Genomic DNA, 14,286 nt, shown 5'->3' with positions numbered 1-14,286 from the left:
GCACCAAACTGCGAGGTCATGGGTTCCTTTTTCCCGATAAAATAATTACACAAGGGAAAGAAGAAAAGAAAAGAGACATACAGCACAATAACAAGAGAATTGAAGAACCAGAAGAATGAAACAAGTGTAATCAACACTACTGTGGACAATACAGGAAAAGAAAGCCACAGAGAGAAGCAAGAAATAGGTGGAAAGGATAAAAACAAGAGAGCAGATGACCGTGGCTGGTCGGCCATGAGAATAGAAAGGAATCCAGCCACTCTGCTCTGTGACACATTAAAACATCCAGCCTAAAAGCATTAGAGTGGAGAACACAAAGAGAAAAAAGGACATGCACTAAAACTGATATAGAATGAAAAAACCCTCTGTCACGTATAAAGCATAAAACTAAATTAGCCGATGAGGTGTTGTCAGCTAAAATTAATGGTGACAAGTCTGGGAACTGAAGGGTCTGTCACAGGGCAGTCAAAGAAGGACAGCTCACCAAGATATGGGCCACTGTCAGCTGGGTGCCGCAACGACGCTGAGGTGGGTCATCGCAGCACAGGAGGTAGCCGTGTGTTACCCAAGCGAGGCCAATGTGGGGCCGACAGAGAACCACAGAGTCCCTGCAAGAGGCCCGCGTGGAGGTCTTCCACACATTCGTAGTCTCCTTAATGGCACGCAGTTTACTGTGCGTACTGAGATTATGCCATTCCCTCTCCCAAAGCCGCAAAACCTTGCGGCGTAGTACTGAAAGCAGGTCAGTTGCAGAGAAGCCGATCTCCATAAGCGATTTCCAATAGTCTGTTTGGCCAGCCTGTCTGCAAGTTCATCGCCTGGGTTTCCGACGTGACCTGGTGTCCAGAAAAACACCATTGAACGACTGAACCGTTCTAGGGCACAGATGGACTCCTAGATGGTTGCTACCTAAAGATGATGAGGGTAGGCTTCTCGATAGCTTGTAGGCTGCTCAAGGAGTCAGTACACAGTACCATGGACCATATTTAAGCTCTTATGGGGTGTGATGGTTACAGAAACATCCCCCAGCTTGTCACAAGGAATTAACGCCCGTGACTGGGCAGAGAATGCTGTTTTGATTAATACTGACCCAGATCTCATTTTGGACAAACCCTCCACCTCCCCAAACGTGTAAATGATCAATAGAAAACTGAGGCTTCACCATCATGAAAGATTCCCATCAGCTCTCGAACATACAAGGTACCGGGGAGAATAAACTTCACTGCCATCCTTAGCCTGACGTTCCTCCCATGATGTGCCCAGGGAGGGGAATGATTTGGGGTTGTACTTCTGTGCGTTGGATCGAGCCCATGAATGCATAGAGACTGCTGGTGTTTGACCACCAGCAAGAGATGACATGCTACACTTCATGACGTGTCATCTGCCCTGATGCCACTCAATCCAACCAGGGACCCTCCCCATGGGCACCACGCAGCCACAGCAAAGGCCACCTAACAGGATGGCCATTGCTGTGAGTCCTGATGCTCCAGGGTGACGGGTGTCTACTCCTCAGCATATGTGGGGAGTTACCTTGTATGTTCGAGAGCTGATGGGAATCTTTCATGATGGTGAAGCCTCAGTTTTTCTAGTGATCATTTAGAGGACAAGTTTGGGGCATGCCGAGGAGTAGACACCCGTCACCCTGGGGCATCAGGACTCACAGCAATGGCCATCCTGTTAGGTGGCCTTTTCTGTGGCTGGGTGGCGCCCATGGGGAGGGCCCCTGGTTGGAGTGAGTGGCATCCTCCGCCCAGTCACGGGCGTTAATTCCTTGTGACAAGCTGGGGGATGTTTCTGTAACCATCACACCCCATAAGAGCTTAAATATGGTCCATGGTACTGTGTACTGACTCCTTGAGCAGCCTACAAGCTATCGACAAGCCTACCCTCATCATCTTTTGGTAGCAAGGGAGTGTCGGAAGTTCCATGTGGCTTTTCGCGGATGATGCTATAGTATACAGAGAAGTTGCAGCGTTAGAAAATTGTAGCGAAATGCAGGAATGGGTGTCTACTCCTCGGCATATGTGGGGAGTTACCTTGTATGTTCGAGAGCTGATGGGAATCTTTCATGATGGTGAAGCCTCAGTTTTCTAGTGATCATTTAGAGGACAAGTTTGGGGCATGCCGAGGAGTAGACACCCGTCACCCTGGGGCATCAGGACTCACAGCAATGCCACAGGGAAGTGTTATGGGACCATTGCTTTTCACAATATATATAAATGACCTAGTAGATAGTGTCGGAAGTTCCATGCGGCTTTTCGCGGATGATGCTGTAGTATACAGAGAAGTTGCAGCATTAGAAAATTGTAGCGAAATGCAGGAAGATCTGCAGCGGATAGGCGCTCGGTGCAGGGAGTGGCAACTGACCCTTAACATAGACAAATGTAATGTATTGCGAATACATAGAAAGAAGGATCCTTTATTGTATGATTATATGATAGCGGAACAAACACTGGTAGCAGTTACTTCTGTAAAATATCTGGGAGTATGCGTGCGGGACGATTTGAAGTGGAATGATCATATAAAATTAATTGATGATAAGGTGGGTACCAGGTTGAGATTCATTGGGAGAGTCCTTAGAAAATGTAGTCCATCAACAAAGGAGGTGGCTTACAAAACACTCGTTCGACCCATACTTGAGTATTGCTCAACAGTGTGGGATCCGTACCAGATCGGGTTGATGGAGGAGATAGAGAAGATCCAAAGAAGAGCGGCGCGTTTCGTCACAGGGTTATTTGGTAACCGTGATAGCGTTACGGAGATGTTTAGCAAACTCAAGTGGCAGACTCTGCAAGAGAGGCGCTCTGCATTGCGGTGTAGCTTGCTCGCCAGGTTTCGTGAGGGTGCGTTTCTGGATGAGGTATCGAATATATTGCTTCCCCCTACTTATACCTCCCGAGGAGATAACGAATGTAAAATTAGAGAGATTCGAGCGCGCACGGAGGCTTTCAGACAGTCGTTCTTCCCGCAAACCATACGCGACTGGAACAGAAAAGGGAGGTAATGACAGTGGCACGTAAAGTGCCCTCCGCCACACACCGTTGGGTGGCTTGCGGAGTATAAATGTAGATGTAGATGTTAACAGCACAGGCATCAGCAGAGTGATCCTTGTGTGGTCAGGGGGCTACAACCAACAGGGTACATTGCGGCCCCACCACAAAGAACTGGCTACCGTGCTGGATATCAGGCACAACCAAGCAAACAAATCCATTATCATTGTCAGTGTAGAAAACGATACTGCACAGTTGATGGAAAAATACGCACCTAGGAGGATGACCTCACCCAACAGTTAGAGAGCAAGCAGAAGTGCAGATCTACGTCGACGAAGGATGTGATAAGTCTCAGCACATGGACACCATGCACCATGTAAGGCGCCCTTCCCCAATTGGCTCACTCTTGAGGAAAATTTTGAAAAATGGAGGTCAAACCCTACAGGGACCATCAACTAAAGGCCAAAACGTGCGAGACTCCTTTTAGTCACCTCTTACAACAGGCAGGAATACCTTGGAACTATTCAAAGCCCTGGACCCGCAGGGGGACCAAAGGGGATGATGGGTATTGAAGTTGTAGAGCAGCAGAAAGGGAGGAGGAGGTTGAGCAGTAAGTTGCAAAACGTCTGCCCTTGCGACAGCAGAAGATGAGGGTGAGTAGACATTGCAAAGAGAGAAGGTGAAACCGCAAAGGGAAAGACAGACAGCAACAGCTTGAAGCTGGGTGTGCAAGGAAATTGTGTGACTATAGATGCTGTCTGGAAACAGCAACATGACGTCCCCATGAGCTGGACACCAACCTCAGGGGGAAGGTCAAAACAGACTGAAGTGTGGGAGGTGAAGATGATCATGAGGGTGTAATTTTGTTTCCTGGAGGCAGAAAATAAAGTGCCAGAATTCGAATGTGCACAACGACCAAGTTTGGAGGCTAGAGGATCCTGATCCATTACTTTGTCAGAGGTGTCAGTATTTGCCTTCGGTTGGCCAGTTGACTGGTTGTTGGCGATGTGTCCTGGTGAAACAGAGACTGGCTGGGTGAGGGTATCGTATGGTGACACCGCCTAAGAAGAACTAGGCAGAAATGTTGACCATTACACCACTGCAGAATGTCCAGGTGGAGAAAGGAAAGATCTTTTGCCTTTGTTTTACTGCTTAGAACCCTGGCATTTTTCAGGTGCAGACACAGATGTAGGCTGGCTAGATGTGTGCAGAAATTCATCGCAAAGGTACTCCTTTTTGGATTTCCATGCTTCTGTTTGCAAGGCATGTGATTTTGCTTGTGCATGTGAAGGTCTGTTGGTATTATGTGCACCCGCAGCAGTTGAAAATGAGAATGGGACCTTGGAACCGCACGATTTCACAATCTTGGCACTAAACTGGAAGTTACAAATCTGTGCAGAAATATTCTTTGGAGGTTGCTGTGTAGCAAGAACTGTACTATAATTGCCAGAGGGTGATGTACAATATTTGCTGCTAGCCAACATTTTCTGAGCAATGTAAGTAAGACATTTTCTTTCACCAAGGTCTCCTGAACAGCTCTCTAACTTACGTAGATTGGACAGTCATGGGAGGAAGCAGCATGATCACCCTTGTCGTTGACACAGTGGGGGGGAAGTAGGTGGATTCTCACACTCATGAATGTCCCTACTGTGGGCTACGCATTTGGCCGCATTTTCACAAGATTTATGGGTGTGATTGTAGTGCTGACATTTATAGCAATGCATGAGATTCGGGATATATAGTCTGACAGTACTAGCTTTGTAGTAAGACTTAATTTTTGCTGGAAGTACCACATGGTCAAATGTGACGAATAGTGTGTGAGTTGGCACTAATTCTTTATCAGCCCTTCTCATGATGTGGTGAACTGCAATCATGCCCTGGTCAGTGAGACAGGCTATTATTTAGGCCTCAGTCAGGTCATCAAGCAACCGAGCGTATACGACACCACGGGAGGCATTCAGAGTGTGGTTGGCCTCTACTTTAACATGACAGCTGTGGAGAAGAGTTGCACTGAGCAGTTTCTGTACTTGAAAAGCACTATCTGTCTCCAAAAGCAAAGACCCATTATGCAAATGAGAGCCGAACTTCACAGGACTGGCAACAGCATCTACACCCTTCTGAATAACAAATAGATTAACTGTCATGAAACTGTGATCATCTTCCATGCAGCCGGGAAAGGCTAATCTTTATGAAAAAATAGCTCAATGGCTACCTACATCTCACTCACAATTCTTTCATCTAAACCCATTTATGTTATCAAGATGTCAAACTCACTGCAGAGAAATCCTCCATGTTTGCAAGAGTATCTGATAGTGCACTCCTCCCTGCCGGGGGGCCCTCTTTGGGGAGCTCATCCACCTTAGATGACTGTCCAAACCTCAGGTCACACCTCCATGACTCCAGACAGAGGGACCAATCAGCATAGAGAAGCTCAGACAATCCCTCTCCTTGGGCCTGGCCTTTACCGGGTGGTAAGTATGAGCCCTACTTGTCAACGTGGGGCTGGGAATTATGCATTACACAGTCACCTTTTGCGCGTCAACGCATGGACAGGAAGAAAAAGAAAAGGAAAAAAAAGGAGACCTCAAACACCAAAGTGAGTGGGCCAGATGAATCCATACACAGTTTTACCAAGAACTTCGGTTTCCTGAAGAAGGCATAGGACTCAGTCCCGAAGAGAGGGGAAAAGAACAGTAGGAGGATAGACATGCAGCACAGAAAGGGAAATAGTGCTGCATAGGCTGGAGGCCCGTGGTAGCCTAACACGTACTCACCAAAGAATTGTTAGCCCCCTGGGGGGCTTGGGAGCAGGGATAGAATAGGAATGGCCTAGGATATTATGTGGTGAGTGGGTGAGTTCATCTCTGGAATTATTTCATGCATGTTGTTGATGCCATGTTAAACTTCAAGTCTCTCTGTTACTGGATAGGTAAATGTGTTCAAAGGTCAGAGAAGAGCATGTGCCTACCACTACCAATAGTACAAGACCCAGTAAAGCATTGTCTTGCTCAAATTAAGCTTCTGGTTGAAGAGTACTTTGGCTAATACCATCCTTATGGCCCAGGCAGTTAAGCAAAGACTGCCACCTCACTTATAACAAAATGTTCCACTGCTGGATTAAAGCAAACTTATGGTGTTGACAGCTCTTGCATTTTGTGTGGATGCTGGGAATTCGTTGACATTGGTCGTAGCCAATTGGATAGTAGTATACAGCAGCCAACAAGAATAGCTAAATATAATGTTTTCATTTGGCAGAGCATATGAACTGATTACATTTGTTTTCAATATGGAGTGTGCCAGAAGAACTTTTAATGATCTGATTATTACAATTTTAAGATTGCTGACCGGTTTTCGTATTTCTTTGGCGACTAGAAAAACCAAGATGTGCTGTAGCAAAGCCTGAGGCCTAGATTAGGTTGGAAAGTAACAATTTAGTTGAGAGCTCGCAAAGGTAGCGAATGTGAAAACAAAAAAAATTGGTTGTGGTGATAGACTGATCTGTAACTTAGCCCAGGTCTAGGTTGCATTGGAATCTAATAATCTGCTTTTGAATCTCAACATACAAATACAAGTACATAATGGAATTATCTGTAGCACTGGCTGAAATATACATTCATCACTGCAATAACCTACCTGCATATCTTATTTCCAATTTTGCTAAAAATTCTGATGATGTGGTTGAATTCTAAACACCATATGAGCTAACTTCGCTTATGAAACACAGAAAAATTATGAAAAAAGAGCTCAATTGCTACCTACATCTCACTCACGATTCGCCATGTTGACTTCCCATGATTCATCACACACACTGTTACCACAGAGCATACAATGAAAAAGCCGCAAACATTGTAAGTGTACTTTCACATCACCACTGCACTGTACTTTGGTTTCTGATGGACATACAGAGTTTACAGCTAAAGAAAGCTGGTGGAACTTAACAGCCCCCTACTTCAAAGCCTCGAATTCAGGAAATCCTAACTCAGTCACAGCAAACTGGCTGAAGTGATTGTCACCTAGGTCCTATGTACACATAACTCATGAAGGACTCTTATACTATTACCTCCTAACTATTGGCCATCTACAATGTCTTGATCTTTACAAGCAGTATATAAATAAACCACTGACAATTGCACACAATTTGGCATTCACATGAATACACGGATCTTCAATGGCAATGACAATGCTGGCCTACTTAAAGCCAAATATGATGGGTGGCCTGTAAAAAAAAAACCTGCAAACAAATTTATGGTGAGCATTACTCTTCTACTAGGAACAATGTTCCATCATGAGTGTCAAATAGGACTATCAGAATCATATATTGGAAGTGGAGCTACAGGCACAAGTGTTAATTCCCCAGGTTGCTCCTCAAATCTCGTCACCTTGCACCTTGCACCCCACCTCTGCTGGTGTACCAAATACTGGAACTGGTGGAATGAACGATACAAAACTGTTTCATGACAAGAGTTATTCTGCCTTGTTTTCTGTAGTAGCCATTTAAGAGTGCAGCACAGATCAAGGCAGAAGTAACTACCACGAGTTCATCAGGCAGCAACCTACACTCTTCCAAAGCTGATGCCTAAACTGGACAGACTGGATTTCATGTAACCATGTGCTAATGTTCATTTTAAAACAACCAGTCAATGTTGAGGGAAATCTTCAAACTCTGGTACACAAAGTCTTTCGGGGAACTGACAATAATGAAAACTGCAGAACAGTTTTAGGCCTCTTCTTGAAAACAAGCGTGTCCTGCTCTCAATTTGAACCATGTGGAATTCATTACCATTTAAGCAATTGAGAAATAAACAAAAATTTGTGTATCTCTGATATACTGAAAGACAGAGAGAGAGAGAGAGAGAAAACAACTGCAACACCTTCAAGTGGCACCAGGGTATGGTACATGCATACTGAGAGGTTGCAGTGCTAGTGATTCATTTGACAGAGTCAGCAGCAATCACATGGCACTCAGGAGACCTGACCGTGCATCAATTCTTTTCAAACTGTGTAGACCACAGAAGTGCCCACAACACACATCCCATCTTAGGCTTTGATTGATTGATTGACGGAGGTTATGGGACTCCACAGCAAGGTCATCCGTCCATCCTAGGCTTAGTGGTGTGGGGTGGGGGAGACCACCAGTTACAACTTGCGGTCACACGTGGTGTTTCCGCTGGGTAAAGTAACCAATGCCCACTACACACCACAGACTGTTATGCCAATGATGCTATTGCCATTTCTTCAATATGAAGGTGATGCTATTTTTCAGCAGGACAATGCACGTCCACATACGGCTGATCTGATGCAACATGGTCTTTATGGTGTACAACAACTGTCGTGGCCCGAAAGAGCACCAGATCTCCAGTCAATTGAATACATATCGGGCATGATAAAGCTGGAAGTTAACTCATTCTCCAGTGCATGCAAAAACCATTTCTGAATTGCAACAAAAGACACAAGGTGCTCGGGACACCATATTTCAGGATGCCATGTGGCCATCTTTATGATCCTCTGCATGTGAAAATACTTGCCTGTGTTGCCACCAGAGGGGTGTACACTGTCTATTGATGTGACTGGGCAATCTTTACTGTGACAAGTGTGTTTCATTTGGTCTTTTGTTATCATCTATTCCTGCAATGATGAACTACCTGTCACCTAATTTGTCAATTAAACAACCTTGTCTTCATGGTTGTTACTGTTTTTCTGGCAGTGTATTTAATACCAAATTTTTATTTTCTTACAGGCATAGTTTCCTTTTATCTATGTGATGAATGGATAGATAAATTTAATTATGTTCTCTTACAGGAAGTGAAAGCTAAGAAACAAAATTCTTATAAAGGTATCCCCGAATCAACTAACCAACACTTACCTTAAGAGCTATGAGCACTTGTATCTCGCAGTATCAAAGATTACCATTTTTTTTACTTGAAGCTCTTTACTATCCATATTTTGGGAGGAGGTAGTATGGACCAAAACAACAAAAAACTGTCCAATAAACATGGGTTCTAAAATGCATATGTTAAGAGCTAAGATCTTCCCAACAGTGAAACACCTCCTCTATTGAAGAAGTGCTCATAGCTCTTTAGATAGGCACTTTAGAGCACATATTTACTAAGAATATTTTTCTTGTTTTGCTCCGTACTACCGCCTCCCAAAATATGGAAAACAAAGACCTTGCAGTAGTAGAGCTGTTTGTCACAGTATCAAAGGCAAACCAGTACTCATAGCTCATAAGGTATGCATTTTAGAGCCCATGTTTTCTGGGCTTTTTTTGTATTATGGTTTAATGAACCTGTCTTCAAAGTGTGTAAAGGGAATTTAATTACACCCTGTATACCATGCCTTGATAGCAGTGAAGCATCCACATTCCACAGTACATTTAGTAATAGTTTCAGTAAGGACATCTGTTCAGCTTATGAGCAGGCTGTCTGTAATCTGTAAATGGCAGTTGTTTAAGAAATTCCAATGGAGAAATTAGAGCATCAGTTTGAAGGCTTTACAGCATACAAGTTCCACTGAGATTAATATCCTTCATGTGAAGCAAAAAATATTATTGTACATGTAAAACTATCTTATTAATACAAAAATCTGTATCTTCTGCCTAAAACAGTATTAAGTGCCATATTACATTGGGATATTCCTTAAAATCAATGGTGTCTTTATTACAGTGTCCAGAAAACAATTCTGAACAATACCACCTGAAGAAATTTTGAAAGATAAATAATACTAAGCTGAACCATGATATGGACATCACATTCAAATGTAGGTCCCCCTATAATTAAACAAGTCACTTCAAAGGTCAGGGGAAGACAATGCCACACCACCCCCAATAGGACTATTTTTATCAAAGCATTGTGGCGTTCAAAACAAACTTCAGACTGATAACAGTCTTAATACTAGAGTAACATAGTGCTACAGAAAGTGCTAAACCAAAGTTTCTAACTTCTAGTTACAAAATTCTCCCTTTACCTACTAATGATCAAGCTATTCTACTTCCAACCACTGCACACACTATTAAAAGAATATATTAACTAAAATGAAAGGATGTAGGATAGGGTTTAACATCCCACTGATGACACTGCACACCCTATTAAGAAATATTCTAACTAAAATGAGAGAATGTAGGCTATGGTTTAAGGTCCCATCAATGAGAATATCAGGCTTGGAATTGACAAGGATGACGAAGGAAATATGGTATGCCCCTTTTGGCAAAGCTATCAGGGATTAATTAACAATGCAGTACCTCACTGACAGATCAATGGTGTCATTAAAATGGTACAGGTACAAGTGTTAAGAAATGAGCAACAGCTGACATCTTTAATAACACAAAAACATTGGTAAAGTAAAGTTTGACAAACTCACACGACCTCCAAGGGAGTAGAAGACTTTGGGCTCAGAACTTTCTCCTTAAATTAACACCTACATTAAAAACTTGACAACTAATCACATTAGGGAAATAGAAAGTTTTGATATTGGATGTAAATATTACTATGAAAAGTGCGATGTATATAATTAAAACTAATTATTGTCATGACAAATTTGTTGGCTTTAGCAACACACAAGCAAATTATCACCTTCTAACTAAACTAAGCCTTTGGGCTACACTATAGTTCAGTCTGTCATCACAACTACATATTAAAAAGAAATATGTATGCCTACCATACAACACAATACAAAAAACTGTTTCCCTCAGTGGACTGCCACCTATATTAGGCTCATACAGGTCTAGTAAACAACATGACCTAAGCCATTGATTTTGCAAAAACAGACATAATGTCTTCGGGATAACCGCAATCAGTGATTTTTTAATGTTACTTAAAATCCGTCTTGATTGCATTTTTTTTTTTTTTTTTTTTTTTTTTTTTTTTATTATTCATATGACCGGTTTCGGTTCATTCAGAACCATCTTCAGATCTGATATTTCAGTTACAGGAGTAACCCGTCCAAATCCAGCAACTTTCACATGCTACGTCACATGTAGCATGTGAAAGTTGCTGGATTTGGACGGGTTACTCCTGTAACTGAAATATCAGATCTGAAGATGGTTCTGAATGAACCGAAACCGGTCATATGAATAATAAAAAAAAAAAAAAAAAAAAAAAAATTTGCAATCAAGACGGATTTTAAGTAACATTAAAAAAACTAAGCCATTGAACCAAAAATAAAAGGCACATGAAAAACAAAATATCTGACTGAAAGCTACAATTGAAACATAGCTATAAACTTAAATGTGTCAGACGCCATCTATGTAGTAAGGAATAGGCCTATACTCGTGGATCATGTTGTTCATTAGACCAAAACCTCATGGTATTTGCCCTGAAGTGATGTAGGGCTTCAGCAGGAAATATAAATTTAGATGGTCAGACAGAGTTCAGCCCTATACTTCCAACTGAGTTCAGTTTCTTAATACTGCTAGTATTAAGTAACAAGTAGTGAGATCGATTTGTGCAATTGACAATTGACAGTAAAGAGAGAGAGAGAGAGAGAGAGAGAGAGAGAGAGAGAGAGAGGGAGAGTGTGTGTGTGTGTGTGTGTGTGTGTGTGTGTGTGTGTGTGTGTGTGTGTCTTGTAACATATACAAAAGAAACTGAAAATATCCCTTGAGGACAATAGATTAAAAAGGCAATCTTTAACATTATACGTAGCTGTCTCAAACCATTTAAAAAAAATATGGTAAATGCAATAATTAACTGTTGTTAGTAAAAATTAAATATTATTTCCGTTACTTTACTATAAGGTTTTGAGGCACTATTGCACCTAGAGGTTTCTTGTAATTATGCACACAGCTCCTGTACTACTAAAGCAATAAATTGTAAAGAAGTATTGTGTAGCTAAAAATTTATTCTTGACTTGTCCAATATTACATGAACATAATAGTACTGAATGTAATCTCTAGGATCAAAATGAGTATCAAATGAAATTTGTCAATGTGCCACCCATTTGACTGAACTCTCATGAGCTTTCGTAATTGCTATTACGTGGATTTCGGCACACAATCAAAAATACACGAAGTCTTACAATAGCGTCATATAATGTTTTTGCCAGTGCAGGGCAATCATGACATGTTTTAAATGACAGCTACAAGTTGTGAAGATGTTAACGTTGAGGGATGCAGTAACAGAAGAACTATTAAAAGTGTCTACAAGCACCCACAATCTTCTTAGTCGCTACGGCTAAATTTCACACCCTATCGACGGAATCATATCTAGAAAATATGTCTATTAGAAACAGAATCAGCTAAGTACGGTACACTTATTAAACATATTTCCATAACGAAACCACTGCAAACAAAACTCAATTATATTTATTACGAATAATACTGCAGAAAAATAAGAGTAATGTTTTAGCTGTCAATTTTCACTCACAGTTAACTTGTTGGCAGCAGTCAATAAATTTTACACCTTCCCTGCGTATTCATCTTCAATAAAAAATCGTAATGACACAATTAATTCAACTCCACAATTCTCTCCACTATACACTCCAAAAGATAAATATTACATTTAATTTCCAACAACGCAAACAAACATACTCATTGCTTACCCTCCCCTTAACATATGACTCTCGAACTCACCACTATTATGAGGTACCAACTGAACTCATCAAAATTCCATTTACACAAAATTCTACATTGAGCAGATTGTTTTACAAAACAAGTCTAGAAAACGATGTGAAAGATTGATAGGGAAATAATGAAATGGAGGAAAAAACTGGAATTATAAACAGAATGAAAGTGCAAGGTTAATAAAAGCTACGATTTCTCTGCTCAAAGTGTGGTGGCTAAACTGGTTGTCCGTGCAGATGAACAACTGCGCACTAACTTTACACGAAAATATTTTCTATATCAATGGAAAATGTGTTGAGCAAGATCTAATCTGTCAATGCAAATCACAATTCCGCAGACAAAACGAAGAGTGTGAACAAAAAACTGACGCACATGTGACTGAACACTGACACTGCAGGGCGCAGGCACATTCTGTAAAGTATACTTACAACAATATTTTACTATAGTCAACCCACTCACAGTTACAATTATGAGAATTACGTCTATATTCGACACGAAATGTCATCATTAACATGGCGTCGCGTATGCTAGTAGTTCAGTGTTCTGTAGAAAACCATATTATATACAATTTACAGTGCATAAACTGTCAAAATAGTGTTTACAGCGGTATTCGTTTGTGCTCTTTCACACATTTATGGATCCATCCATCGTGCATGAAGAACATAAAAGTGATAAACCCACATTGTGAATGTGGCTTTGTTCAGTGCAGAGGACGAGATAGCGCAATCAAGACGATTCGTCTCAGATGCGCTGAAAGAAGAACCATTACTAGCTACAAACTATATTAAAGATACCGAATCATTAATGAATACATTGCGTGTCAACATAAACTCTTCGTGTATGGAAAATAAATGAAGTGATGTTTTCGACATTTCTAAGGAAACTGTTCACGCGAGACAAAGTGCTCCAATATCTGCTACGAAAGCAAGAAACAAATTTGAACTCCTTGTGCACGAGAAACATACACAAAAGAAGACTGAAATCGCGGAAAGATCGAGTACCGGTATTTTAAGCGATGTAGAAGTGACTTCGAGAGTTTCAGAACAGAAGCAAAAATAATGCGTTTTAAGGGTATTAGCAGTGTAGTCAATGGCTTAAAAATCAATTTACTGCCAGAAAGACAAAATAAGTTATTGATAGAAGAGGCAAAAACAAAACAATATACAGTGCAATTCTAACGTCACCAGAACTGTAGTGAATGACCTAAAAATCAATTTACCGTCAGGAAGACAAAACAATATACTGAGTAAAGAGGCAACAAAACCAAAAATTTGGATCTTCTCAGGTAGCCATAGACGAGATTTGGTCACTATTCTTATAGTGAAGTCGGAATATTCAGTTACAGGGGCAGTAAACCCAGGAACTCCCCTCCAGGAAATAGTCTGAACATTGCGCCCAAAACTGTAAAGAATTTCTCAACAAAAAAGATCGTCGTTAGCATTCCATACAGACTCGATTTAATAAAAAGTTCACATCTAAAAACTGAAGTTAGCTCCACAAAGAGAAAGTTTCGAAAAATCTGGAAAGCATTCAAGCACGTTTTTAGTTCTTGGACAGTTCCGAAGAAAGAAGATACTTTACTCGTCACGGAAATCATAGAAATCGCCTAGGAAAATATGAACTTGCAAATGCATTATTAACCGGAACGGCCATACTATATGAAATCACCACGTCACCAATCGCACTAAAAGCACCTTTGCCCAGTGAAACTGTACTACCGGTATTGAGTAGAAACAAATA

The 14,286-nt window shown here is 41.3% G+C and overlaps 1 protein-coding gene across 2 annotated transcripts in view; it reads right to left on the bottom strand.

The window, feature by feature from the left end:
- LOC126248857 (exocyst complex component 1) overlaps window positions 1–12,535 on the bottom strand; it is a 296,832-nt gene extending 284,297 nt beyond the window's left edge. For both annotated transcript variants that reach the window (XM_049950289.1, XM_049950290.1), the window contains exon 1: window positions 12,350–12,535. The gene's annotated coding sequence lies outside the window, so the exon portion shown is untranslated. The remainder of the gene's footprint in view (window positions 1–12,349) is intronic.
- Window positions 12,536–14,286: the final 1,751 nt, after the last annotated feature.

The sequence above is a fragment of the Schistocerca nitens genome, chromosome 3 (assembly GCF_023898315.1).
Source record: "Schistocerca nitens isolate TAMUIC-IGC-003100 chromosome 3, iqSchNite1.1, whole genome shotgun sequence".
Lineage (NCBI taxonomy): Eukaryota > Metazoa > Arthropoda > Insecta > Orthoptera > Acrididae > Schistocerca > Schistocerca nitens.
The sequence above is the reverse complement of the archived record's forward strand: the minus strand, read 5'-3'. Positions and strand labels throughout refer to the sequence as shown.